The sequence below is a fragment of the Kogia breviceps genome, chromosome 5 (assembly GCF_026419965.1).
Source record: "Kogia breviceps isolate mKogBre1 chromosome 5, mKogBre1 haplotype 1, whole genome shotgun sequence".
Taxonomy (NCBI): domain Eukaryota; kingdom Metazoa; phylum Chordata; class Mammalia; order Artiodactyla; family Physeteridae; genus Kogia; species Kogia breviceps.
The window spans coordinates 140,343,016-140,370,129 of record NC_081314.1 but is presented as its reverse complement, the minus strand read 5'-3'; the positions used below and the strand labels follow the sequence as shown (position 1 = coordinate 140,370,129).

The 27,114-nt window shown below is 37.8% G+C and overlaps 1 protein-coding gene across 4 annotated transcripts in view; it reads left to right on the top strand.

Moving 5' to 3' along the window:
* SETD4 (SET domain containing 4) overlaps positions 1 to 27,114 on the top strand; it is a 580,992-nt gene that overhangs the window by 402,687 nt on the left and 151,191 nt on the right. For all 4 annotated transcript variants that reach the window (XR_010840851.1, XR_010840853.1, XR_010840854.1 and 1 more), the window contains one exon: positions 8,477 to 8,632. The gene's annotated coding sequence lies outside the window, so the exon portion shown is untranslated. The remainder of the gene's footprint in view (positions 1 to 8,476; positions 8,633 to 27,114) is intronic.

Here is a 27,114-nt window from a genome sequence, read left to right as displayed (position 1 = left end):
ACCACAGAAATATGATTTTAGTGGGTACTAATGGACTGAGTCCCTTCAAAGGATTAATAAGATTGTTGCATTTTGGATTGTCTTTAGACAACTGAGATGCTGAGTGCCACTTCTAAAGGAGGAACTCTTCGCTTGCAACAGCATTTTATGTTGACGACCAGGTGAATCCTGGGGAGGTCTGTCTGGAGCATCACACAGCGCACACAAGCCGACGTTCTCTCCCTGCTCTGCCTACCGGAGCACTGTTACCAAAATCAACGATTAATGGTTGAAAGAGTCTGAAAAATGGCTATCCCTTTGACCTTTCTAAGGTTTGTCATTTAGTTGACATACCCATTACCTCAAAAATCAAATGTGTTTGTCTAAACATTATTCTGATGTTTACTTTGGGCACTAAAGGGCAGACAGCTGACCACGGACCCGCTGACAGTGATCAATTCAGCCTCGAATCTTGTCACTTTCCCTGTTTATTCTGCTATCAATCTCCCCTTTGCCTGCCACATGGCCACTTTCTGCTGCTCAGGCGCTTTTAAAACTAACAATAATCCAATTTAGAATTGATCAATGAAAATGTGTAGTCAGTAAGCAAAATGACAAAGTCTGCATGTAACCGCTGACCACAGTCAGGAGTTTATTTTATATGGATGGGGCTGAAGGCAAATTTTAATTAATTAATTAAATGGTAACGGCATTTGAGCGTCTTCCCTGTTTTTTGTTTTTCAAGTCAGATCCTCTAAGTTTTACTGTCTTAGAAATGGGGGAAGTGGGCCCATTGACTCCCTGCTAGAACCAGTATGTTCTGGAACAGTGCTGCCCCGTGGGCGTTTCTGTGATGGTGGGAATGGTCTAGACCTGTGTTGTCCGAGGTGGCAGCCACCAGTCACCTCTGGCTGAGCTTCAACTATGGCTTGTGCAGCACAGGAACTGTATTTTAAGTTTTATTTAATTTTAATAAATTTAAAGTTAACGTTAAATGGCTTTATGTGGCTAGTGGCTACAATTCTGGACGGTGCAATTCCAGAATGTTGACATTTTTGATGATGAGATGAGGTCTGCTGATGTGGTTTGGATGTCATGCTGTCTAGACACTGTGTATCAGGAGGTCACAGTTTCTGGCCTGATCCAACACGGCTACAAACCAGGCAAGAGAAGTTCAGGGAGACATTCAAGTCTTCCTTGTGTCCTAAAGGAAATGTCATGTTTGACCAGGGCTCCTTGCCTGGTCCATGGGAGCAGGGCTCCCGAGAGGCCTGGATGCTGCTCTGCATGGCTGGCTACTCCCCAGCAGAGGGGCGAGCTCCAGCAAGAGAAGGTGCAGGACTGGTGCAGGAAGGTTCCTAAAAGTCCCCCAAGGCAAGCCCCATTCTTGGCTGAATCCCAGGTCTGGTGTCCAAGACAGAAGGGTGCATTTCGTTCCCAGTGCCAAGTGGCTCCTGGGTTCTGGATGTGACCAGGCAACTTGCTGGGCCACTGGTTTCTGGCTCCCAGATTGTCTGGGCTCTTGGGCCTGCATCCCTTCTTTCCTCAACCTCAAACTCCATTTTTGCCAAATCCAACAGTGGGGAGTCATTTGATGAATTTATTGAAGCAATTTGAAAAATCATTTCTTAAAATTATCTGCAAATGTTACGTTCAATGAGCAAACAGTTTAAAAGCTAATTGCTAATGAGATTAGAAGCACATATAATATTTGGGGGTCTTTTTAAAAACATGAAATCAACTTAGCTTTTATCTCTAGACAGATATATATCAAAACCTAGAGTAGAATTTTTAAAAAACTGTATCACTTATTTGAATTTCAGAGCTTATGGGAAAAGTTATGAGCAAGTAGAAACACTTTATGAGGGTTATGATGTAATCAATGGAGATTTAAAATGCTGTACCAGATAACTATTGTCTTAGAAGGAAAGGGGTCTGGATATTCTCTTGAATGAGAGTCTAAATTTGTAATTCTTGTGTTATTTACATACTGACAACAAAAAAAATTAAAAACAAAAGCCAGTTTTTATTTTAAAAAAATTTATTTCCTGAAAATTTTCAGTAGGAAAAACGTTTAATTGGGGGCATTTAAAAATTAGTTTTTAATGAAGCTTTATGTGACAAACTGTAAGAGTTTGACAATGACAACAAAAGGATATCTTATAATTAAAACAAACAAATATCTATCCATTTGTCTATTATCTATCTATTTCATCCATGGTTTCACTATCCAAAGACAGACACTGTCAATATTTTTTTGTATTTATTTCTAATCTTTATTCTGTTTGTTTTCATTCTAAATGGAAAGATCATGTATATACTATTTCTATCCTACTCTTTTTTTCATTTAACATTGTAATGCTTATATTTTCCATATATTGCATATTCTTTAGAAATATAATTTTTAAAAGTTACATTATAATTAATGAAGTGAATATACACAATTTATGTAAAAACTGTGTTTGTATCTGGTACTTAGATTACTTCTGATTTTTTTTCTTTTCTTTTTATAAATAGTGCTTCTGAATATTCAGAATTATTTTCTTAGGCTCCATTCTCCAAAGTGGACTTACTGAGTTAGAGTATAAATATTGCAAGGCTCTTTGCCAAATTGCTTTCCAAAAGGATTATACCAAAATATCAGCAATATTCGAGAGTACCTTTTTCACAGTCCCCTTATCAGCAGTGGAAATTATTATTTTTTTAAAAATCTTTGCTAATTTGATAGGGGTCAAAGGTTACTTCATTGTTATTTTAATGCCCCATTCCTTGATTACTAGTGAAGGAAAGCATTTTCCACACATTTGTTGATTAGTTATATTTCCTTTTTGGAAATTGCCTATTCACATCCTCTGTCAATTTATCCATTGGAGCTTCAGTATTTAAAAATTAAATTTGATTAACCTTTTTTTTTTTTTTGCGGTATGCGGGTCTCTCACTGTTGTGGCCTCTCCCGTTGCGGAGCACAGGCTCCGGACGCGCAGGCTCAGCAGCCATGGCTCACGGACCCAGCCGCTCCACGGCATGTGGGATCTTCCCGGACCGGGGCACGAACCCGTGTCCCATGCATCGGCAGGTGGATTCTCAACCACTGTGCCACCAGGGAAGCCCAACCTTTTTATATATACAATGATATTAGTACTTTGTCTAGATAGTACTTCCTGTGACTATTTTTCCCCAAATATGATGTTTGCCTTTTAATTTTGTTCTATTTATTTATTTTGATTGAAGAGAAGCTTAAAATTTAAACTTAGTAACATATAATAATGTTTTCATCTTACTTTTAGTAAATTGTACCTCCTCCAATGATGGTAAATTTAAAAAGTTTTTTCTTCTTGATTTCTTATATATTGATATTTTATATTTAATTTTAAAGTTCCCTTGGAATTTGTATTGTTTGGTGAATGATTTTAGGTGAGAATCTAAATAGATTTTTTTCATCAAATAATCAATTGTTCCAGGGGGATTTATTTATGAAATGACTTACCCCTTTCTCATTTATTTAAAATAATCTCTTTTACCATACATGTTATATATATATGCAATAAGATAGCCATTCCTTGACTATTGTGTTCTGTAGATTTCAGTTTAACCTTGTTCCAGAATTTCAATACTTTATATAATATCAGTTTATACCCTTGGTCACAATTGATACCATTGGTATCAATTTATACCATTGGCTGACAGGTCCAGAATACTCCCAATCATTCTTTTTCAAAAAATTGTTTTGGTTTATTTTACTGTGTGTGTGTGTATGTGTATGTGCACACCACAGGAAAAATGAGTATCGATTATTGACTTTTTTACTGACATATTTTGAGTTTTACTTTTTCCAAAGTCTTCCCATCTCTCAAGACCAGGTCAAATCCTACAGCCCACAGGGCCTTTCCTGACCCTTCTTAGTGGGAAGGACTTACTTCCTCTTACTTCTGTATGTCTTCACCTGTCCTTCTCTTACAGCATCTTTATGTGCTGCCTTGTATTCTAATTATTTGTGGACAGATCTTACTTCCATCTAGTTATGTGTCTGTACAGGCTGAATAATGGCCCCTAAAGATGTCCACGTCCTAATCTCCAGAACCTGTGAATGTCATCTTCCATGGCAAGTAGGACCTTGTAGATGTGATTAAGTTAAGGACCTGGAGATGCAGAGATTATCCTGAATGATCCAGGTGGCCCCAAATGTAAACCTAAGGGGGAGGCAGAAGGGAACTTGACTACCGTGGAGGCGGATGTGATGAGACCACAGAGGCAGAGATTGGAGTGATGCTGTCGGGAGCCACCAGAAGCTGGAAGAGACAAGGGACAGCTTATCCCCTGGACACTCCAGAAGGAACTGGCCCTGCTGACACCTTGATTTCAGTCCCTTAAGACTCATTCTGGATGTCTGACCTCCAGAACTGTTAGAGAATAAATCTGTGGACTGTTTTTGAGCCTCTATGTTTGTGGTAATTTGTCAAGAACCCAGATGGAAAAGAATAGTGCTATTCCCGACATCCTAAAGGCAATAATAGACTCACCCAGGGCACCGTTCAAGTACAAATTGTCCCCTGTGGGGGGATCAGAGTTGGAGGTGTCCAAGCCTTACCTGAGGAACAATGCTTAGAGAGTGGATTCTGGGGCCATCGCTTCACAGGCCAGTCTTGTTTCAAGTGAGATGCTGTTTAGCTCCGCATCTATCAGTCTCTGTGAGCTGAGTTCAAAGTCACTGCGGCCGTGAATTCTACTTTAAAGAAGTTATTTCCAGGGTTACTGCTGAAAGCCACAAATTAAAAAGAAATGAGTTCAAGAGAGACGTTTGAATGACTGAATTGATATGTTTTCACAAACATTCCTACTTTCAGCTTTCTTATTGTATAAAGTGAATATGAACATATATTATTGGAATTTGGCAATGCTACTGCTTTATACAGTACATATTTATTTAAACATATGCTTTTTATTTTTTTATTCGAGTATACTTGCTTTACACTGTTGTGTCAGTTTTCGCTGTACAGCAAAGTGAATCAGCCACATGTATACATAGATTCCCTTCTCTTTTGGATTTCCTTCCTATATATTTGGGTCACCGCAGAGCACCGAGTAGAGTTCCCTGTGCTACACAGTAGGTTCTCATTAGTTATACATAGTAGTGTATAGATGTCAATCTCAAGCTCCCAATTCATCCCACCCAAACATATGCTTTTTTAAAAAAACTTGATTTAATTTTTCAGTGTCTTTGTGAGTAGGAGGAATATTATACACATTCTCCAGAAAAGAAAAGAGGACTCTAGCAAGGTGGGCCATTTATCCAACATTTTACCCTTTTATTTATTTATTAAGATTCTGAGGGTCTGCAAAATGCTCGACATTGTGTTAACTTTTTAGTGATTTGAAGTTGAACGAAACACAGTGCTGACCTTGAAGGGTGTCACCATCTAGTAAACAAACAATTACAGTACATTTGGAGAGGGACTCCGTTAGCTGGAGGGGTCACGGAAGGATGTGTTGGGTTTCAATCCTGGTTGCATATTGGAATAACTCCTAGGAATGTAAAAAATACTCAACTGCAGACCTCACCCCCGATGATGTGAATCACAATCTGTGTCGGAAGCTGGGATCAGCTGGGGAGACAGAGGAGGAGAAGAAGGCTGTAACCCAGAGGAAACTTCATGTATACATAGGGCTTCAGGGGGCAGCAAGCAGGGTGCTGACCTAACATAGGGTGCATCGTCCCCGGGGTCCCCACTCTGGTGGGCTGCAGGGTTATTGGAGGGAACCCTGGAGAAAGGAGATGGCATTTGTGGAAGGTGTACCATTTGCTGAGTCCCCCTGTGTGCCACGCACTGTGCTGGGCTTTTCACAAATTCTCTCTTTTAGTTGTTGTAAGACTTTTTAGTTATGTGTCCTTATCCCAATTTTACACATAAGGAGTCCAAGGCTTGGGTGATTGGGAAGCTTCCTCGGGATCACAAAGGTGGTAAGTGACAAAACAGGGAGCTGACTCCTGATGCAGTGTTGTTCCCATTGACTGTGCTGCTTTGCATAATTCAGGCATGGCTAGAGGTAAATACGGTAAATAGTGGAAGAAATGCCCAGCTCCAGCTCTGGGGGCTTTACTAGGAACTTTGATCTTCAAGTTGAGTCTGTTTACCGGGTGGGGATGGGAGAGAGGTGGGGAGTGGCGTCCAGGAAACAGACAACCAGCGTACAGGCTCAAATGAATGAAGCAGAAACGGCCTTTGTAGAGGTATCCAGGCAATCTGTTAAGCCTCAAGCATGGAGTGATGTGGGGTAAAGAGAGGAGAAAAATCTGTTTTGTGAATTATTAATCCATGTGTTAATAACAGTGTGTTAAGACTCAATTGACCTCACTTTGAAGAAATTCTCTGTATTGGAAACTATTGTATGTTACCACTTGTTGTAACAAAACTTTGGGGTAGAAATACTACATTTTGACATTCTAGCTAGTCAATGGAGTTTCTCCACACTACTTACTATGTAGGTTTTCCCTAGCTCATGTAGACTCATGACTGGGTGATATCAGAATGAACCCTTCAGCTTAGAGACTTGTTCCTTTTAACTGTTTTAGGGTAGATTAGGGGAAACTGCAAATATGATTACCTTGAGGGATGTTCTATTTAATTACCATTTTTATTGTCCATTTTCTTTGACCAATTTCAATAGTCTGATGGGTTGAAAGTCCTTGCAAAGGGAAAGTTTGTATACATTAATATAAGTGAATTCTGTATTTATATGAATAAGTATTTTATTTTCTCATAGAAAAATGTGAACAAATCTTAAACTCTCTCTGGTTCCAACCAGCTTTACCATTCAGACACTCTATAGTCATTATTTTTTTACTCTAATCCTTTGCTTTTTTCAACTGACTTTCCTATATTTTGAACTCTTGAGTCCTTACTTTTCACCCTAAAAGTCTGGATGATATTTGACTTATGGACTCTGGGTAGTAAACCAAACCTTAATTAATCTCAATACCATTGCCCTAAACGTAATTTTATTTTTTATTTTCTATTGTTGTTTCAGGTAAAATCCTGCTATATTTATTTGATTCTTTTTTTAAAAACTGAAGGAATTGACTTACAATATTGTGTTAGTTTCAGGTGTACAGTAAAGTGATTCAGTCATACATATAGTTATATTCTTTTTCAGATTCTTTTTCATTATAGGTTATTACAAGATGTTCCATATAGTTCTCTGTGCTATACAGTAGGGCCTTATATTTAACTATTTTATATATAGTAGTTTGTATCTGCTAATCCCAAATCTACAGTTACTTTAAAGTCCACACATATACACAAATCTCTAAGTACACACTTATATCCCACTCAGTGGAGGTCAGATTGTTGTTAGGATAATAACCTCTCAGGGGGATACTCTCCCCCATGGCCTGGTCAATACATTTATACAATGTAATTAAACCATATCACTTCCATGACAGGAAATTGATGACCTTTTAATTATTTCAAGATAACTGAATATGTAATCATTTTCTCCTTTAACTGGGAGAGCAGAGTATATTTTGAATAAATTGAAAGTGGACTCAAATACTTATTTTGTGTGTATGCTGTTACGTTCGTGCTCTTTCCACAAGATATCATTTTGGAGTGCTTTTCCCAGGATTTAGGAAAACAATTTAGAAAAGCCCATGTTAAAAATAGGAGATACACTACCAGATGTAAAATAGGTAGCTAGTGGGAAGCAGCCGCATAGCACAGGGAGATCAGCTCGGTGCTTTGTGACCACCTAGACGGGTGGGATAGGGAGGGTGGGAGGGAGAAGATATGGGGATACGTGCATATGTATAGCTGATTCACTTTGTTGTAAAGTGGAAACTAACACACTATTGTAAAACAATTATACTCCAATAAAGATGTTTAAAAAAAAAAATAGGAGATTAATAATTTAGTAAACAGTGTTTAAAAGGTGCTCGATGATTATTGGAATTAAGAAAGATCTACCAATACTACCCTGAATTTTCATATGGTGTATAAGCTCACAATAAATTTTAAGACTGTCTGGTGGGAAATACACGGCAAGTAGCTCTTTAAAAAATTAGACTGAGGCCTGCTCATAACATCAGAGTTGGCTAATTCCCATGGGGAAGATTGAGTTACCGCACACTTTTATTGTGGGACATTTTGGGTGACAGAGTGCGATGGACCATTATAGGGTCCATAGTATCCAAATAAACACCAAAACCCAACCTGCGATAGGTGTGCAGGTTTCTATGGGGATAATGGACCCTAATACTTCAAATCACAATTATTTCGCACATTTGGGACGGCATAGCTTTTATATTTTTAGTATAGCAGATTTTCCCCATTAAAAATATATATTTTATAATTCCCTTGAATATGAAAATTCTCAACCTCTACACTATGTGTATAGGTGACTAAAAAAACCCCCCAAAACAAACAAAAAAACCCAACCTATCCAAACGGGAGCATTGTCTTTCCAATCCGGTACAATAAAACTGCTTTGTCTCTCCTCATAGGCCAGAAATGTGGAAAACGCCCTTTCTCAGCATCTTCCATTAAGAGAAAAGAGAATTTGTGTTACTACTTGAAAAATCAACTGCTTAGTCTTCGACTGAAATTCCAGTCAGTAAAATTAATGGAGAGTGGGACAATTTCACTAGAAACACCCCACGGTGAGTGCTTTTGATTTATAGTTGGACGTATTAAATGTATAAATTATACCTAGAAGGAGCTCTTTACTGGATATATTTTATAACTAAATTAATATAGTGACTTCCACATGTTACATTTAAAATTTTCCTTTCTTTAAAAAATATGGCAGGCATGGTCTGAAACATTTCGTCAATCAGGGCTTTTCTTTAATGAACAATTTGGAATCTTATGGATCTTTTTCCTTAATTTTGAAAAGACCATTAAGGATAGTGTTAAGATGGTGTGACACAATTCCCTGATTTTTTATGATGATGACTATATTTGGAGTATAAACCCTTTGTGAAAAAAATACAGGCAGGTTTTGCTATTAAACTCCTGAAAAAACTGCTTGGGAGAAGACAGAGTGGTAACGAGTAAACAAACCCTCTGCCTCTTTAAATTCCACAATCAGAACATAAGGTTCTTGAGGACAGGCGCAGATCAGGGTTTTCTTTAAAAAAAATCACTATTAAAGCAACAATGACCAGCACCTAGTACATATATAGGAGGCCCTTGATTAAAATACTCTTTTACTTTGTCAATAAACCTTTCTTTTTTTTTTTTTTTTTTTTTTTTTTGCGGTATGCGGGCCTCTCACTGTTGTGGCCTCTCCCGTTGCGGAGCACAGGCTCCGGACGCGCAGGCCTAGCGGCCATGGCTCACGGGCTTAGTTGCTCCGCGGCATGTGGGATCTTCCCGGACCAGGGCACGAACCCGTGTCTCCTGCATCGGCAGGCGGACTCTCAACCACTGCGCCACCAGGGAAGCCCAATAAACCTTTCTTGAAAGTATGACAGTATGCCAGGGCCTGGGGATTCCAAATCGGCAAAACAAGGACTTCTGTTTTTATGAAGCCAAAAGTTGAGTAGAGGAGGTATCTATTATCTAAGGAAATATGCATAAGAATAGAGAGTTATACACTGGAAAACAGGAGAGGAAAAGGTAAGTAGTCACCTGGAAGTGATATTTGAGTTGGGTCTTGAATATGTGCATAGATATTTATAAATAAACAGCAGAACCCTGGAGGTTTATTCACACTTTTCTGGCTTCCTCCTTTGAACCAGTTTGTTTCATGAACCAAGGAACTTTGATGCTGATGAATTTCTCCATTTTATTCCAGTCACCCACATTTTAATGGCAGACTTCTTTTTTTTCTTTTTTTTTTGTCATGAAAATAGCTGCATTCAGTAGTTTAAACTTTACCGGAATTAAAATGTTAGTGAAATAAGCACAGAGGTCTTCTTTGAACTTTCCGTTCTTTGTAGCTTTTAAGTGGTCAATGCAGAGTAATGTTAGAAACATGAATGAGTCGGAACGCTGGTTAAAATGGATTGAAACATCATTTTATTCTGAGCTGTAAATTTCTTGATGAAAAAAATTATTTTAACTGACCTTATTTCCTATGTATATATATCAAATGACACCTGAATCATGTTAAGGCCTTAACCTTTTCCCATTTCCTGTTGTAAAACTGCCTGAATCTGACATCTTTTTAAGTGGAGTTAAAACTGTTTTCACTTATGATGTCAGAATTCTGATAACGCCCAAATTGATGCTTAGTGATCTGTGTTTTAAACATCTTTTTCTAAGATACCTTCTCTTATTTTAAGGAAGAATAGAATTGCATGTTTGGGTCTCTCTAGAATTAAGACTAGTCACTGATTACAATATTCCCCGTCGATTATTTGAAGTCTATGGTCTAGGTGACACAAGAGGCAAATTCATTGCAAGCCTTCAGCCAGATACTGAGTCTCAGTTCAAGGGCTGGGGCAGTACAGAGTGTGGATGGTGTTTATGCTCCAACCTGTCTTACTCTCCCACTGGGTGCTCAGGGCTCCCTACGGACTCGCTTCCCCACCACCCCCTAAATGACCTTGGCTCTAAGGGGTATGGTCTCCTCACTATTTTCCCAAACTATTTTCTCAAATACCTGCCATGGCTCGTGGCATATTCTTGTGTCCATTTATTAATTCTTCATTCAAACAATGATGATGAGCCCCTATTGTGTGTCAGGTACTCTCCTAGGCTAAAGCAGTGAAAATCAGATGGATTTCTGGCTTTCAAGGAAACAGACTATAGGAAAGTAAACCAAGAAGAAACAAAGATAATTTCAGGTTGCAATAAGTACAATGGAATAACAAGATAAAATAAAATAAAAATACAGTAATGTATTGATAATAAAGAAATGGGGCAGCAGGGGAGGCGTTTACTTTAGACCACATGGCCAGGAGACGCTTGTCTGAGATGGTGATAAAGGAACCAGCAGGGTTCTGGGGAAGGAGAATTATGGGTAGGGGGAATCATGGGAGAAAAAACCCTAAGGCAGGGCTTCCCTGGCGGCGCAGTGGTTGAAAGTCCGCCTGCCGATGCAGGGGACGCGGGTTCGTGCCCCGGTCCGGGAAGATCCCACGTGCCGCGGAGCGGCTGGGCCCGTGAGCCGTGGCCGCTGAGCCTGCGCGTCCGGAGCCTGTGCTCCGCAACGGGAGAGGCCACAGCAGTGAGGGGCCCGCGTACCGCAAAACAAACAAACAAACAAAACAAACCCTAAGGCACGTAGAGGAAAAGGAAGCCCAGTGCCGCTGAAACCTGAAAAGAAAGGGAACAGTAATGCCAGGGGAGGTGGACGAGGCCAGTTCTCATGAATAACTCTAATTTTATATATTTTAAAATAAGAGGTGTTATTATTGCCTACTTCTGGCAAGGTCAACAGATTGGGAGAATATTACCAGTGTAAAGACAGGTTGTTATACTCAAGGATCTCGAGCAGAAGGGACATGGCCCGGGTGGGGGGCACGTGAGGAAAGCAGCAGGTGGTCAGGAGGCAGAGGAGAGGGGGAAACAGTGGCAAAAACCTTTATTGTGGCTTCTTGCCACAATGGACAAAAGAATGGGTGAGGCAGGGTCAACAGGTTTAAGATCGATTACTTTGAATCATTTCAGGAGGCATAGGAGCTGTCCTTCGGTGTTTGGAATGTGACCCTGGAGCGACTGGGGCGGGTGGATAGTGTCCTGGTACGTGCAAGCCTGATAAAGAAGGAGTTAGGTGTGTGGGCTCCGGATTGGTTTACATTTGAAAGGCGCCCTCAGGGGTCAGTTGTTTACTATCTTTGGGAATTAGCTAGCCCTGTGGGGTAGGGCAGTCCCAAGACCTCCTAATGTCAAAGCATCATCAGAAAATTAGAGACAAAGCTAATACATACAAAAAGTATACCAGAGTATTGAAAAAATTTATGAAACTAGCATAAACGTGACCAGACCTCACAGGAATGAAGGTGAAAAATGACAATGCAAATGTACTCATGAACATAGATGCTAAAATCATAATAACATATCATTTGTGAATTATGAAAGTTTTGTTTCTTTCATAACAGTCTTTATGTATTTAGTTTATATTTCCTTGTACTTGCTAGAATTTCCACTAAAATGTTGATAGAAATTATAACATGCCTTTGAATCTTGTTCCTGACTCCCAAGGAGAGTTTTTAACTTTCATCATAAAGAATATTTGCCATGGATTTTCTTTATAGGTTATGAAAGTCCCTTCGTATTCCTAGTTTGTTAAAGGTTTTTTTTTTTCACATAAATGACCATTGAAATTTATCTGATCATTTTTTCTGCATGTATTGGAAGGACCATATGATGATTTCATGTTTAATCTGTTAATGCAGTTAATTATATGAATTTTCTAATATTAATCCAACTTTGACTTCCTAGGATAAACCCAAATTTACCATAATGTATTTTCCATTTCTCTACCTTACTAAATTTAGTTTGCAAATAGTTTGTTCAGGATTTTGTAACTGATAAGTGAATTTGATGTACAATTTCTTTATTTTGTAATGCCCTTGGCAGATTTTGATATCATGATGAAGCTGGACTTTTTCTGTTCTCTGAAAGGTTTTGTGTATGACGGATGTCATTTCTTCCTTACATATTTAAAAGAGCTCACAGGTGAAGCCATCCGGACCTAGAATTTTCTTTGTGGAAATTTTTTTTTTTTTAACATCTTTATTGGAGTATAATTGCTTTACAATGGTGTGTTAGTTTCTGCTTTATAACAAAGTGAATCAGTTATACATATACATGTGTTCCCATATCTCTTCCCTCTTGCATCTCCCCCCCTCCCACCCTCCCTATCCCACCCCTCTAGGTGGTCACAAAGCACCTGGCTGATCTCCCTGTGCCATGCGGCTGCTTCCCACTAGCTATCTACCCTACGTTTGGTAGTGTATATATGTCCATGCCACTCTCTCACTTCGTCACAGCTTACCTTTCCCCCTCCCCATGTCCTCAAGTCCATGCTCTAGTAGGTCTGTGTTTTATTCCCATCCTACCCCTAGGCTCTTCATGACATTTTTTTTTTTTTAGATTCCATATATATGTGTTAACATACGGTATTTGTTTTTCTCCTTCTGACTTACTTCACTCTGTATGACAGACTCCAGGTTCATCCACCTCATTATAAATAACTCAGTTTCATTTCTTTTTATGGCTGAGTAATATTCCATTGTATATATGTGCCACATCTTCTTTATCCATTCATCTGTTGATGGACACTTAGGTTGTGGAAATATTTTTATTTACAGATTTAATTTCTTAGATAAATATAGAGCTATTCATATTTTCTCTTTCTTTTTGTGTCAGCTTTGGTAAGATGTGATTGTCAAGGAACGTGTTCATTTCATATAAATTGTCAAGTTTACTGTCATAAAGTATCTCATAATATATTTGAACCATATTTTTAATGTCTGTTTCTTGAAGGATGAGATGAATGTTCCAGAAAAACCACATGCAGAGTCCTGGTGGTAAAAGAACTACAGCATTTGGGGAAAGCAAATCTATCATATAAATCTAAACACAGCACCAAAGTGGGTATTTTGAGATATTTTTAATAATTAGGAAAGAATAATGACAAAAAATCATGGTCTGTGCCTGAAAAGAATTTATAGTCAACTTACATTGAGACATGGCTTATATACATTCACATTTCAAGAGGGCACATATGAGAGTGTATGTATGTATGTCAAGTGCTTGACAGTGGATTTCAGACTGCATACAAAAGTGCTAAAGGAAATGCCAAATAAGGGGGAAATGAGTTAATAGTTTTAGGTTGTTTAGAATATGATCATCTATGTTTTATGCATGTTTAGGTCAAATATATCCTTTGTAAAATATAAGCAATGTCTGCCTCTCCTAAGAAAATTTGATTTAAACTTGTTCCAGAAGCCTGTATGTGCATGCCACTCCGTGGTGTGTTTTCTTTTGGCCAGTGGGCCCCTGGATCTCTTTTTATTTTTTCAAAACATTTTTTCTTCCTCTCTGAAACACTAAGCTAATAGTTTAGTAATGTAATAAAACTCAAAACAATTTTCACCTGCATCTTTGGCATAAATCAATTAAATTAGGCACAAATATTGGTGTTTTAGAGATGAAAAAGAATTACCCAGTGGTGCTGATATGTGGGTACTGGTAATCTAATGAATAACATACATTTCCTTTCAGCTTACTAGCTGAAAGGAAATGATTTATTTTACAGAAATAAGTTTGCCTCAGTGCCCTGAGCATTGAGTCTCATGTCTGGATCTTACATCTAGAATTAAAATAGAAAGCTTAACATATTTATTTAACTTATAAAAATTTTTTTTTATAATCAGAGAAAGCTAGGCATCACAGCCTCTAAAGTATGGCAAGGTGCAAGAGTATTTCTGAACTTTTCTTACCTTACAAAGATAGTCAGGATGGTGTCCCCCTTGCTGTTTTCTTTTTTTCTTTTTTGTTGTTTTGGGGAAGAGCCTTGTGTTGTCAGAGATAAGCAAAGCAAAGATGCTGATTAGAGTTTATGGAGAAGTTCTCTTTGGGAAGTACACTCTTTTATAAGTAAGGCTGGTCAGACAGAAATTAGAAGGAAGGCAAGTCATTTTTTTTTTTTTTTTGACTCTGCATCATTGGTCTGTGTCCTGGGTGCCATCATTAGTGGCCTTCCTTGGTCCTCAAAGTGCTGAGGGACAATGAACATGGAATAAACAATCATTCAAGGATGAAAGCAAATAAAAACAATTTCATACAATGCTAGATGAATTTACTGCTCAGAGATCCTCACTAAAATAACTCTTAATGAATATACTTGGGGAAAAGAAAATTGAACCCAATAGGAAGGTGTGGACTCCTAGAGAGGCCTGTAGATGGGGCTGGAAGAGGTATAGAAAGATCTTTAAGGGATGTTCCATCTGGCATTTCAACTTGATCTTTATAACAATGGCTATTGGGAGCATTTAAGCACGGAGAGACAGCTCCACTACCTGCTGAATAGTGGTTGGAAGGCAGCAAGATAGGAAGCAAAAAGATGGGTTAAGATGATGTAGAGGATTTTCATGCAGGAAATGATGAAGACATCCACCAGGTATTGGAGATGGGTCTTAGCGCTGTGGAAACAGAAAAGAAGGACCTACAAGTATGTCAGGGTGACTGGATATGAGCCGTGAAGCTATGACAGTAGTTAAGGATGACTCAAGTCTTTCCCTTAAGTTGGTGGTGGTGCCACTGACTGGGTTGGAAGGAAGGGTTTGTAGGAAGCAGTTTGGGTTTGAATACATTGAACTGAGAGGCTTACAAGGCATCTAATTGGAGATGGGCCTCTTCAAACCCCAATAATGTGGTGTTATTACATGTTTTAGAATTTTTTCAATCTGTTGGTTGTATGATACTCTCTCTCTGTCTCTCTCTTCCTCTCTCCCTCCCCCAACCATTAAATTGTATTCCTCTGATTACTAGTGAAGCCCAGAACTTTTCATTGGTTTATTATTCATTCTGGTTTACTTTTCTGTCACTTGCTTGTGAACTGTCTTTGGCAGATGTAATAGTTTGCTTACCCAACCAACATTTCCCTCCTTTCTTTCTTATTAAAAGTGTCCTGATTTGGTTGAGGTGTGAGGTGGCAATGTCCCAAGAAATGACGGCAGATCTTCCCTAAGCTCCTACAGATAAGCAGTGATTGGTTATCTGACCCATTTTTGGCCAATAGGACCTATAGGAAAATCTCCTTTGCAGGTATTTGTGCTGCCTTTTCCAGTATTTGACTTATAGATTTCACTCTGTTTATGGTGTCATACAAAGGTTTTTAATTTTAATGTAGCAAAAAATATATCATTCTTTCTTTCCTTGTCATCTTTTGTCTTGGTTTAGAAGTGATTCTCTATCCTGAGGTTCTAAAACTATTCTCTATTTTTTCTTCCATAAATGTTAAGTTAAAAAAATCTTTAGATTTAAAATACATCTGGAATTTATTTTTGAATCTGGCATGAGGCAAAGATGTTTTTACGAATGTGTAGTCAGTCAGCCCAGAACATTTTCTGAATAGTTCATTCTTTCTTTCTGGTTTATATTAGCACCTCTCTCATATATGAAGTGCACATGGATATGTTGGTCTGTTGTAAATTTCCCTAATCTGTTCATTTGGTCTATTTTTCTACCACTATTTCTTTTCTCTAATAAGTTGTAAGCTCTCTTGAACTTTTTTTTAAGTAAATAATTCTTTAGTCTACAAATAATGACAATTTTATTTCTTCATTTCCAATGCTTATATCAATTATTTCTTTTTCGTGCCTTATTGTGCTGGCTAGGATTGCTGGTACAATTTAAAATAAAAGCAGTGAGAGTAGGCATTGTTTCTTGTTCCTGACTTGTTTTGGTTCTTTTAAGGGAATGTTATTAATTCCTCACCATTGTGTATGATTTATGTTGATTCCATTGATCAGGTTAAAGGGGTTCCTTCCATCCTTAACTTGTTTAGGGTATCTGTTTTGTTATCCAGAAAGGTATTGAATTTTACTTTTGTGTTTTTCTGAATATTTTGATAATCATATAGCTTTTCTCCTGTAATATGTTGTGAATTATATTTGTAGATTTTCTAATGGTAATCTAATCTGTAGTCCTGTGATAAGCCATACATGGCCATGATGTAATTATTTAATAGCCTGCTGGATTTAGGTTACGAATGTTTTATTTAGGATTCTTGCATTAATGATCATAAGATGGATTGGCCTATAGCACTTTTTTCTTTTAATGTCCTTGTCCAGTTTGGGTGCCTAGGTTATACCAGCCTCATAAATTTAAGTGGGGAGCCCTCCTTGGAATCGTTTGTATAAAAGAGGACAGTTTGTGGAATATACCTGCAAAATCATCTAGCTCTTCACAGTCTGTCTTTAGCATTAAGGACCCTCCAGGCAAAGGGACCCACTTTATTGTTAGCTGAGTCTCTGTCCTCAAGCTCTGGACTGGGCTACATGGAGTCCAACTCCCTCCTTTTACCTCATCTTGAGGGACTCTTGGCTTTGACTTCCATTTTCCTCACACAGGACTAATAAAATAGCAGGAATTTCAAGAAATGAAGCAACTAAATTAGGGGGAGACACAAAAAGAAGTGAGTGGAAGTAAGAACTTTTAGTATCTTTTCTCTTCCCATGCTAATGGGGAAAATGGAGGCTCCTACCATAGTTAAGAATGTGTAGGTAACATGCTGGATAAAACCTTGTCTTAATTTCTCCCTGGATTTCTATTTTGCAGGGAATTTGGATAAATTCCAATTTGCAGGCCCTTTGGAAAAAAACTAAGTCACATGTTTATTTTTTAGCTTAAAAAAAATATGTGTCTGATTTTGAGCCCTTCAAGGACATTTTTCTTCTCTGAATCCACCCCTGAGCACAACGCCTGGTGTGTCACAGGTGCTCAGTAAGGAACTGTCTATTTGAAGATGTTTGTTCTTCTCCAAATAACTTATAAAATCAGTGTCAAAATCAGGCCAGACAACAACTATTATATCTTCAGGGAAGAAAGCTCATTTTATTTCTGCTTGAAACTAAAAGCCCTTAAACCAATAAAATGATGGAAAACAGAACGTTTTTAGGACATTGTTAATTCCTACTATTTGATCACTTACATGGGTACGTAGATTTCCAATATTAAAATGGTCTTTAAAAAAAATATTTTGCTTGCATTCACTGCCTGCATTTCTTATCTTGGCCTTTTGGTGTCATTCTTAGATTAATCTGAAAAGCATATTAAGTAAGGATGAAATTATTTCCCTAGCTTTGGATCTTTTTGGTCTCTGATTTGAACTGAAGATTATCATACTTATCGTGCAGTTTACTAATATAACCTTTCAATGTTATCTTAACGGTATGTTTTATAACTGACACACAACTGTAGAAGTTTAAATACAATACAGAGAACCAGTAATAGTAAAGTAAGCCTTTAGTTTTATGGTTAGTCTAGAAAGAGCTTTTTCTGAAATTACTATACTGAAGTTACTAAAGTTAACTATGTATGTTACTAAAATATGTATGCTACATATATAATTCTAACATAATTCTAATGTTTATCATTACATAATAATGTAACAATATGATGTTACATTATAATTTATATATGTAATATACAATATATAGGTATTTAGTTAAAGCAAACCAGGGTTCTTAAGCTATGACAAGTCCTGATTCATTCTCAGTGATCTGTAAAATAAAGCTTACTGCTCTCCATGGAGCTGCAGAGAGCTGATGAACTTGGCAATAGTTCCTCTTTCTCTTCTGTACATGGGGATACTCATACCGTTTTATCCACCTAGGAATGAATATGAAAACCCTTTGGACTTCAAACTTATTGCTAATCCCAGTGTTAGCCACATGCTTTTCCTTCCCTCCCAACCTGCAAATGCCTCAATAACTTTTCTTCCTTTCACCATTAATTGTACTTTTTTTCTCCATTGTCATTTTAATGCATACGCTTAAGGAGATTGACTTTTGTATGGTGTAACAACTAAGTGAACAAACCAACAAAATATATATTGACCCACAGTTCCACAAGCAAGAAGCAAAAGTGATGAATTCATTGTGTTTGACTGTTACACTTGAAATTCCCAATATTCTGTCTTTTAAGTCTCAGGGGAAGGAGCTGTACTTGTCTCCTGGATCTCTGAACGACGTCACTACTTGAGAGAATGAGTGAACTAACTCTGTAGCCTCTAGTATATCCGCCAGTAGCTAAGAGCTTGGGTGGCTCAACCTTCAAGTTTGGTGACCAGAGAAACCCTGGAGATCTATTTCTCAAAATATTCAACTTTCATTAGGATCCTATCTGAACAATATAGCAAAATAAATTTTTAAAAATACATTTTCTCAGAAAACGATTATTCTAATTTAGACCAAATTCAAATTTAGACCAAATTCAAATTCAGTCCTGCAGTTGGTCATGTTCTATGGTGTGAGATCAATGGGGTCTGAGAGCTCCACCATACTTTCAAGCTAGCATGTTGGCCTAACACGGTTTCATGGATGCTGGCAGAAGGTATGAGACCCCTACATCAGAGACAAATGACTTCATTACATATGGCACAGCAAGTAGTGTGAGCATCACTGGTTTGGTTCTCCTTGTCCCCTTATACCATGGGTATAGTGCAGATGGGCCTAGATTTTGTTTATGCAATCAGTGGGTTGAAACCTTGTACTTAAGGAACCCAAATCTTACATAATGGGCAGTAAGCATTCTTACCCTTTGCTCCAGAAGAAGATAGCATCTCTCTCTTCCAAGGCTATTTGTTATACAAACATCCATGACAAGGTACTCCAGAATAAAGGGTGGTCAATGCCTTGTTTGCAAGATTTGTTTTTGAGAGGCAGAGTAGAATATGCTTTCAGAGCTGTCCCACCCTACAGGGGAGACAGTTGATTATTTATCCTCTAATTCCCATTTGTTATGGGCTGAGAGCTGATCCAGGGGCATTAATTCTCTACCACTTCCAGTCTTCCTTACACTGTGAGAGAGAAATCCATGGTGGAGGAGGTGAGTTACATGCATAGATCCTGGTATGGACAGTGAGTGTCTCGGGACTCTGGTGTGACATTGATAGCATCTGTCACACTCCCCAGTTTTAGTCCTTCCTCCTCCCAATATTACTCATATATATTATTTTCCCTTTCAATCCATGCCTGAGCTGTTAGTTCTGCTAGAAACACTCACAGGCCTTAAGTGGCTGGTGGTGGTATTTTCAGTTAGACTTTTCTCAAGTCATTCCTCTTAACCAGTCTACTACTCAACAGTGTACCTGTTCGAGAGTGGGCTGGGGAAAGGACAGAAGCAGAATTCAAAGAGGTCAGTTTAGCTACTTATTAAATCTTCGGAAATATGGAGAGGAAGAGGTGGGAGCTAATTGCTCAAATATGTGTTTTAAAATTACTGTGTCTTTTGTTCCTGATCTCTATGACCCCAGCCTTGGAAAAGCAAGAGTTGGTCCTTAATCAAAGAGTGTGTCAAGGATTATTTTAAGAACAAATTGAGGAAATGTAAGCACAAGTCTTTCATCACCTTTTCACCATGATTAGATTTATTTGCGCTCTGTTGACGGCCCCCTTCTCTTTCAAACTCTCCAACCGCTTTAGAATCAAGGGTGAAAAATGAAACCTAGTTCCTGCTTTTAAGAAAATGAGAGAACGCACATGCCGTATTGACAGGTGCGTTTCCTGGGAGCTTAAAAGTATTGAGGATTTTTAGAAAAGAGCTATATGACCCTGGCCAAGGAGAAATCCACTAACTCAGAATCAGGATAAATTTAAAATGCTGGTGAAATGCATTGATACATTAGGGCTAGAAGTAGAGGAAGGGTTTGCCAAGCAAATTAAAAGTATAAACAAGGGAAATATATAGTCTTTATAAGGCTGAAGGCCAACCAATGTTTCTAAACGCTTGTAAACCCTCTTTGAAATTGAACGCTTCTGTGAAACAATGAATGTTCTAATTCCTAATGTTTCTTTAAAAATCTATTATTAAAAATTCTCTAAGACAGTATGCTCTTTCCTTTCCTTGGGGGCCCTGTCATCCTTGTTGCCATATGAACTTGAAATTAAGCTGAAATTTGTGAAAATGTTTCTCTACTTCAGACTTTTTCAAAACTTTCCACCCAATTAGGGAAAATTAATGAGGTTTACTGTATTTTGTGTTGATATTTAGTCACTGGCAGACACATGGGGTTTGTTCCTCCCAAGTTAGGGTTTGAAAGCAAGGAGTTGTTTTCTTAACTTTCCCAAAGATTAGTAAAACACTATTCTAGAAATATTGTTTCTTATTATTCTAAGCATCTACCACTTTCCACCTTTCAGCTTGCTTTCTTCGTCCTTTCCTGAAGGGCTCCAAGTCTTCCACTCTATCATTTATTCTCTCACAGTATGGCCTTCCTTCCATATCCATGGATTCTGCATCCATGGATTCGACCAACCACAGATCAAAAATATTACCAAAACATTCCAGAAAGTTCCCCAGAGCAAAACTTGAATTTGCTGTGTGCTGGCAACTATTTACCTACCAATTACACTGTATCTACAAGTATTGACATAGCACTTACATTGTATTAAGTATTATAAGGAATCTCGAAAAGATTTAAAGTGTACAGGAGATGTGCGTAGGTTATACGCAAATACTACACCATTTCCTATAAGGGACTTGAACATCTGTGAATTTTGGTATCCTTGGGGGTCCTGGAACCCCCATGGATACAGAGGGACAACTGTATTTATACAAACGTTACAGATCATAGCAAATGGTGATAAATGAAACTTGAGATTTCAGTACAAACTCTTGATTATCAGGATGAACAAATAGAGATCTGTAGATGTAAACAGAGTCATCTAAGTTTTGCTTCTTATTTGAGGCAGATCCAGAATAAGAACCCTTGAATTCCTTACCCCTAGTCTGGAGCTTTTTCCCAGCATGGTCCATTCCCTGAGAGAAATAGGAAGGGATGGGAAGACAGAGGGAGAGGGAGAGGGTGAGAGAGAGAATGAGGGGCTGGGTAAAGGTTGTATCAGTATTTACTGTACTATTCTTGAAACTCTTCTCTAGGTCTGAAATGTTTTTTCAAAATAAAAATTTAAAAAAACATAAAAGTCTTAGTCATATTTTTAAAGTTTTACATAGTACAGAACCAATAAGCCGTTGAAGGCATATTTATCAAATAAAGCAGATGTTTACCTTCAATTAAGGTTCAGAGAGGAGAAAGACTTTTCTCCTGTGATATTTTCTCTTTTTAAAAAATATTCTTAAAATCTTTATTTCGAGTCACAGATAATTATTCATGAATATTATGTGTGTGATTCTTTTCCCTTATCATGAAATTCTGAGCCAGCAAAATTGACATTATGCATTTCATTCTGACGAGATATTAAGAATTTTTAAATGGACTTTTCTTGAAAGATTCATGGCCTAAATGGAGCTAAATAACTAAAAATTCAATACAGTCACTAATAGATATTATACTTAGTGCTATGAAGGCTAGCATAGCAAACAATTGTACACAGATTATAACTGCAATATAATCTAATTTCTGTATTCTATAAGTTTCTTTAAATTTCTATAAATGTTTCTTGATTTTAGAATGTTATGTAACACATTCTCTTAATAGTTGTATCATGAAATCTTCCCCCTCTCCACATTAATTTAACTATTAGTACATTCTTTTTTAAAAAAAATTATTTATTTATTTTTGACCACGTTGGGTCTTTTTTGCCATGTGCAGGCTTTCTCTAGTTGCGGTGAGCAGTGGCTACTCTTTGTTGAGGTGCGTGGGCTTCTCATTGTAGCTCCTCTTGCTGTGGAGCATGGGCTCTAGAGTGCAGTCTCAGTGCACGGGCTTAGTTGCTCCATGGCATGTGGGATCTTCCCAGACCAGGGCTTGAATCCATGCCTCTGCATTGGCAGGCAGATTCTTAACCACTGCGCCACCAGGGAAGCCCTATTAGTACATTCTTAATAATTATTTTAACATAAAATATGCATTTTTAATGTCATAATTAATCTTTATAGCAGGTACTCTTGAAAAAATAAATATTCATTTATCCTTAAACTGGCTGATAGAATTTTAACATATAAAGCCTGTAAGGAAATTTTTTCTCCTCCGACCTATATTTAAAGTAAATTGTCAGATTTTGAATTCAAATCCAAACAGCATGGTGTATAAGTCAGGGTTCTTCTGAGAAACAGAAGCAATAAGATATATATAGATATATACAAAGACTTTTATTGAGAGCGATTGAGCCATACAATCATAGAAGGTGGGAAGTCCCACCATCTGCTGTCTGCAAGCTGGAGGCCCAGAAAGGCTGGAGGTGTGGTTACAAACCCAGCAGCCTGAGAACTAGGGGAACCAATGGTGTAAGTCCCAGAGACTAAAGCCCTGAGAACAAGGAAAAGAGAAGATAAATGTCTCAGCTCAAGCAGAGGGCAAATTCACCCTTCTTCTGCCTTTTGTTCTATTCAAGCCCTCAGCGGATTGTATGATGCCCACTGGAAGAGAGACATAGTGTGCTTTACTTAGGCTACTGATTGAGGTGCTAATGTCTTCTGGAAACACTCTCACAGATGCACCCAGAAATAATGGTTTTCCAACTATGTGGGCATCCCGTAGCCCAGCCAAGGTGACACATAAAATTAAGTATCACACATGGCATGTTGTTATCATTGATATTGTAACACTGGTTAGATAGGATGCAAATGACTACACTCCCAGGTTTATGGATCATAGACAAGATTAGGGATGCCAGAAATGATACTGCAGTCATACAGCTATTTGGACCTCAAATGGCTGAAAAGATTTTCCTTGAATATCAAGGCCAAAGCCCAACCTTGATGCATTCTTAACAGAGATATGTAAACTTAAATTAAGCTGAGTCACACTGACCTCTTCATGAAAACTATTAGGAACCATATAAGCCATTAGAAAATACAGTGAAAAATATCACACTCGGAACTGCAGCAAAATATAAATTATCTAGGAGTAAACTTTTTAAGACCTGTTTAATGCTTATGGAAAGAAAAAAAACCCTAGAAAAGCCTCATTAAGGAACATTTAAAAAATTAAGACTCATGAATAGAGGACATAGCTTGTCACTGGTTATGGAGACTCAGTATTATTCAATAGTCTAAAGATGTCAACCCTTTAAAAATTAAATCAAGCTTCTCCCCCTCTCCCCCCCTCCACCCCGGCCCCAGGAACTTGAAAATTAATACTAATGTTCAACTGGAAAAATAAATATCTAAGAATAGTCCTGAAAATTCTTTAAAAGTGGGATTGGGGGAGAGTATTTGGAGGATAAGACTATCTCCACTACATATTGAAATTTTTTATAGCATTACCTACAATATCTATATAATTGGAACTGGAATAAGAACAGACATGTCAATTGAACAGAATATTCCAGAAATAGCTCATAATTTATGGGGAGCACAAATACACAAAACCCTAAGTACATTAAGGCAACATTTTATCAGCAAAATAAGATAATTCAATAAATTACGTTTGCTCAATTTACTACCCATTTGGTTAAAAATATCCCACTCCTAAATATCAAACAATTTCTGATGAACTAAAGATTTAACCACAAAACCATTTTATTACTAAAGAATTTTAAATCTCTATCCCTATCTATATCCATTCTTAGGAAGGAAGAGGAATTTATAAACATGATACAATAATCAGAGGTAAATAATGGGAAAGACTGATGAATTTACTTAAAAGTTGAAAAATTCTGCATGAGAAACGTACTATAAGACAAACGGTGAGCTAGCAAAAGCATTTTCAAATATATAGGACAAAAGGTAAATTTCATTGCTATGTAAAATATTTACAAATCAATTTAAAATAAAAGAGCAAGCAATCCACAGAGGAAAAGAAGTGGTAAATGACTGGTAAACAAAAACTATTCAACATTTCTCAATATTAGGAATCTCAAATTAAAACAAGATGCCAGTTTTTCTCATTTATCAGACAGTCAACAACAAAAGCATATTTGAAATTGCCCAGTGATGATGCTTGTATACACACTGGCTTGATGGGAATACAATGGAGGATCCTCTCTGCCGGGCAACAGTGAACATTCCTTTTGGAAGTTAGGAATGTATCCTGCATCCATGCTCTGCTGGGTACATAAAGTGGTGTGTTGAAAGATGTTCGTTATAGCATTTTTAATGATAGCAAACAGTTGAAATATCTTAAGTGTCCACAGGTGGTGTTTTGTTTAGGTAAATCACGATAAATCCAGACAGTGAGGTAGGCTACAAGTCCTGGTGTTGGAGAGACTGCTCAACTAATGCTTTTAAGTGGAGTCCCGCGTAAGACAACACGTACTATATGATCTCATAGGTGGAAGGGTCCAAACACCTATTTTTGGTGATTATTTCTGGGGCCTGGAACTGGAGACTGGAGTGGGATGGCAGATCTGGTTTTATTTCCGTATCAGTTGGATTTCAGTTGCAGATGACAGGAGTGACTCTAGTTGTGTTAAGCAGAGATTAATTTAAGAGTTATTTCTTAATGAATGCTGGAGAGGGTGTGGAGAAAAGGGAACCCTCTTGCACTGTTGGTGGGAAGGTAAGTTGGTGCAGCCATTGTGGAAAACAGTTGGAGGTTCTTCAAAAAAACTAAAAATACAGTTAACATATAATCCAGCAATCCACTCACGGACATATGTCCAGAGAAAAATCTAATTTGAAAAGATACGTGCACCCCTCTGTTCACTGCAGCACTATTTACAATAACCAAAACACAGAAACAACCTAAGTGTCCTTTGACAGATGAATGGATAAAGAAGATGTGGTATATATATATATATATATATATATATATATATATATATATATACACACACACACACACACACGCACACACACACACACACACACAAAATGGACTATTACTTAGGCATAAAAAGAATGAAATAATTCCATTTGAAGCAACATGGATGGACCTAGGGATTATCATACTAAGTGAAGTAAGTCAGACAGAGAAAGACAAATACCATGTGATATCACTTATATGTGGAATCTAAAATATGATAAAATGAACTTATTTACAAAATAGAAACACACTCACAGATGTAGAAAACAAACTTTTGGTTACCAGAAGTGAAAGGTGGGGAGGGATAAATTAGGAGTTTGGGATGAGCTGTCATACACTACTATATGTAAAATAGATAAACAACGAGGTCCTACTGTAGAGCACAGGGACCTACATTCAATACACTGCAATAAACCATAATGAAAAAGAATATAAAAAAGAAGAAAAAGTCATATATATAAGACTGAATCTCAGTGCTTTGTGACCACCTAGAGGGGTGGGATAGGGAGGGCGGGAGGGAGATGCAAGAGGGAGGAAATACGGGGATATGTGTATATGTATAGCTGATTCATTTTGTTATACAGCAGAAACGAACACACCATTGTAAAGCAATTCTACTCCAATAAAGATGTTAAAAAAAAAAAGACTGAATCACTTTGTTGTACACCAGAAACTAACAAAACATTGTAAATCAACTAAACGTCAATTAAAAAAATAAAATAAAAAGTTTTAAAAATTAGTTATTTCTTCTATAACCCAGTATTTGTGTTCCTTAAAAACTTTGTGTTCTTAAAAAGAAACCCACAACTTTGTGTTCTTCAAAATTAATAATTACAGAATATATAGGTTCAGTGCCGATCACTCAAAACTTATGTCATTTTGCAACTAGGGCACCAGCAAAAACAATGATTTGAACCTCACAGGGCACTTGGACAGGTGACTCAACATGGCCAGAGTTAGCCTCGGGATGTTTAAAATGAATAAAGACAAATGAATGAAAATGCTGGCTTTGGGGCTGAGGAAATGCAGGTGGAAACCCCAAACCTGGAAGAAAGCGCAACATATTCTGCGCAAATCTTGACAAGGCTGGGTGCGGCTCTTCTTGGGGGAGGGAGCCGCGGGTGCAGGCAATCCTCTTTAATTGTCTTAGCGTAGAGTTGAGAAGCATTCTGCTGTGGAGCTGAAGATTTTTCTTTTCCTGTTCCTCTTGTTCAGAAAAAACTGTGTATGAATCAAGACAATTGTCATGTTACTGTCACATCATCCCCTGACTCTCAGTCCTACATGAGCTATTTTGGAGTCTTAGGAAGAGGCCTTGTGGCAGAACAGACGGTATATGGAGTGAGGGGCCTACAGAATTGTCAGAGGGCTGGAGGAGGGGCTCTAAGGTGGTCATCTGGGGGACTCCAAGAACAAGTTGGGGCACTGGCCCTCTAGGGGAGCCACTACCTGGTACTGGAGGGGACTAGGCGACCACCAGTGAAACTGCTGAGTTAAAATATGCACTCTCAGTGCATCCAAAATATAAGGAGTGGTGCATGAATGTGTTGTGGATATGTGATAAAGCAAAGATAACATGTGAACAACGGTAGGATCTAGATGGTGGCTATATTGGGTGTTCACTCTACAATACTTTCAACTATCACGTATCCTTGAAGAGGTTCAAAATGAACCAAAACGAAAGAAACTAACCAAAAAAAGACATGTTTTTCTCTTTCCGACTTACTTCACTCTGTATGACAGACTCTAGGTCCCATCCACATCTCTACAAATGACCCAATTTCATTTCTTTTTATGGCTGAGTAATAT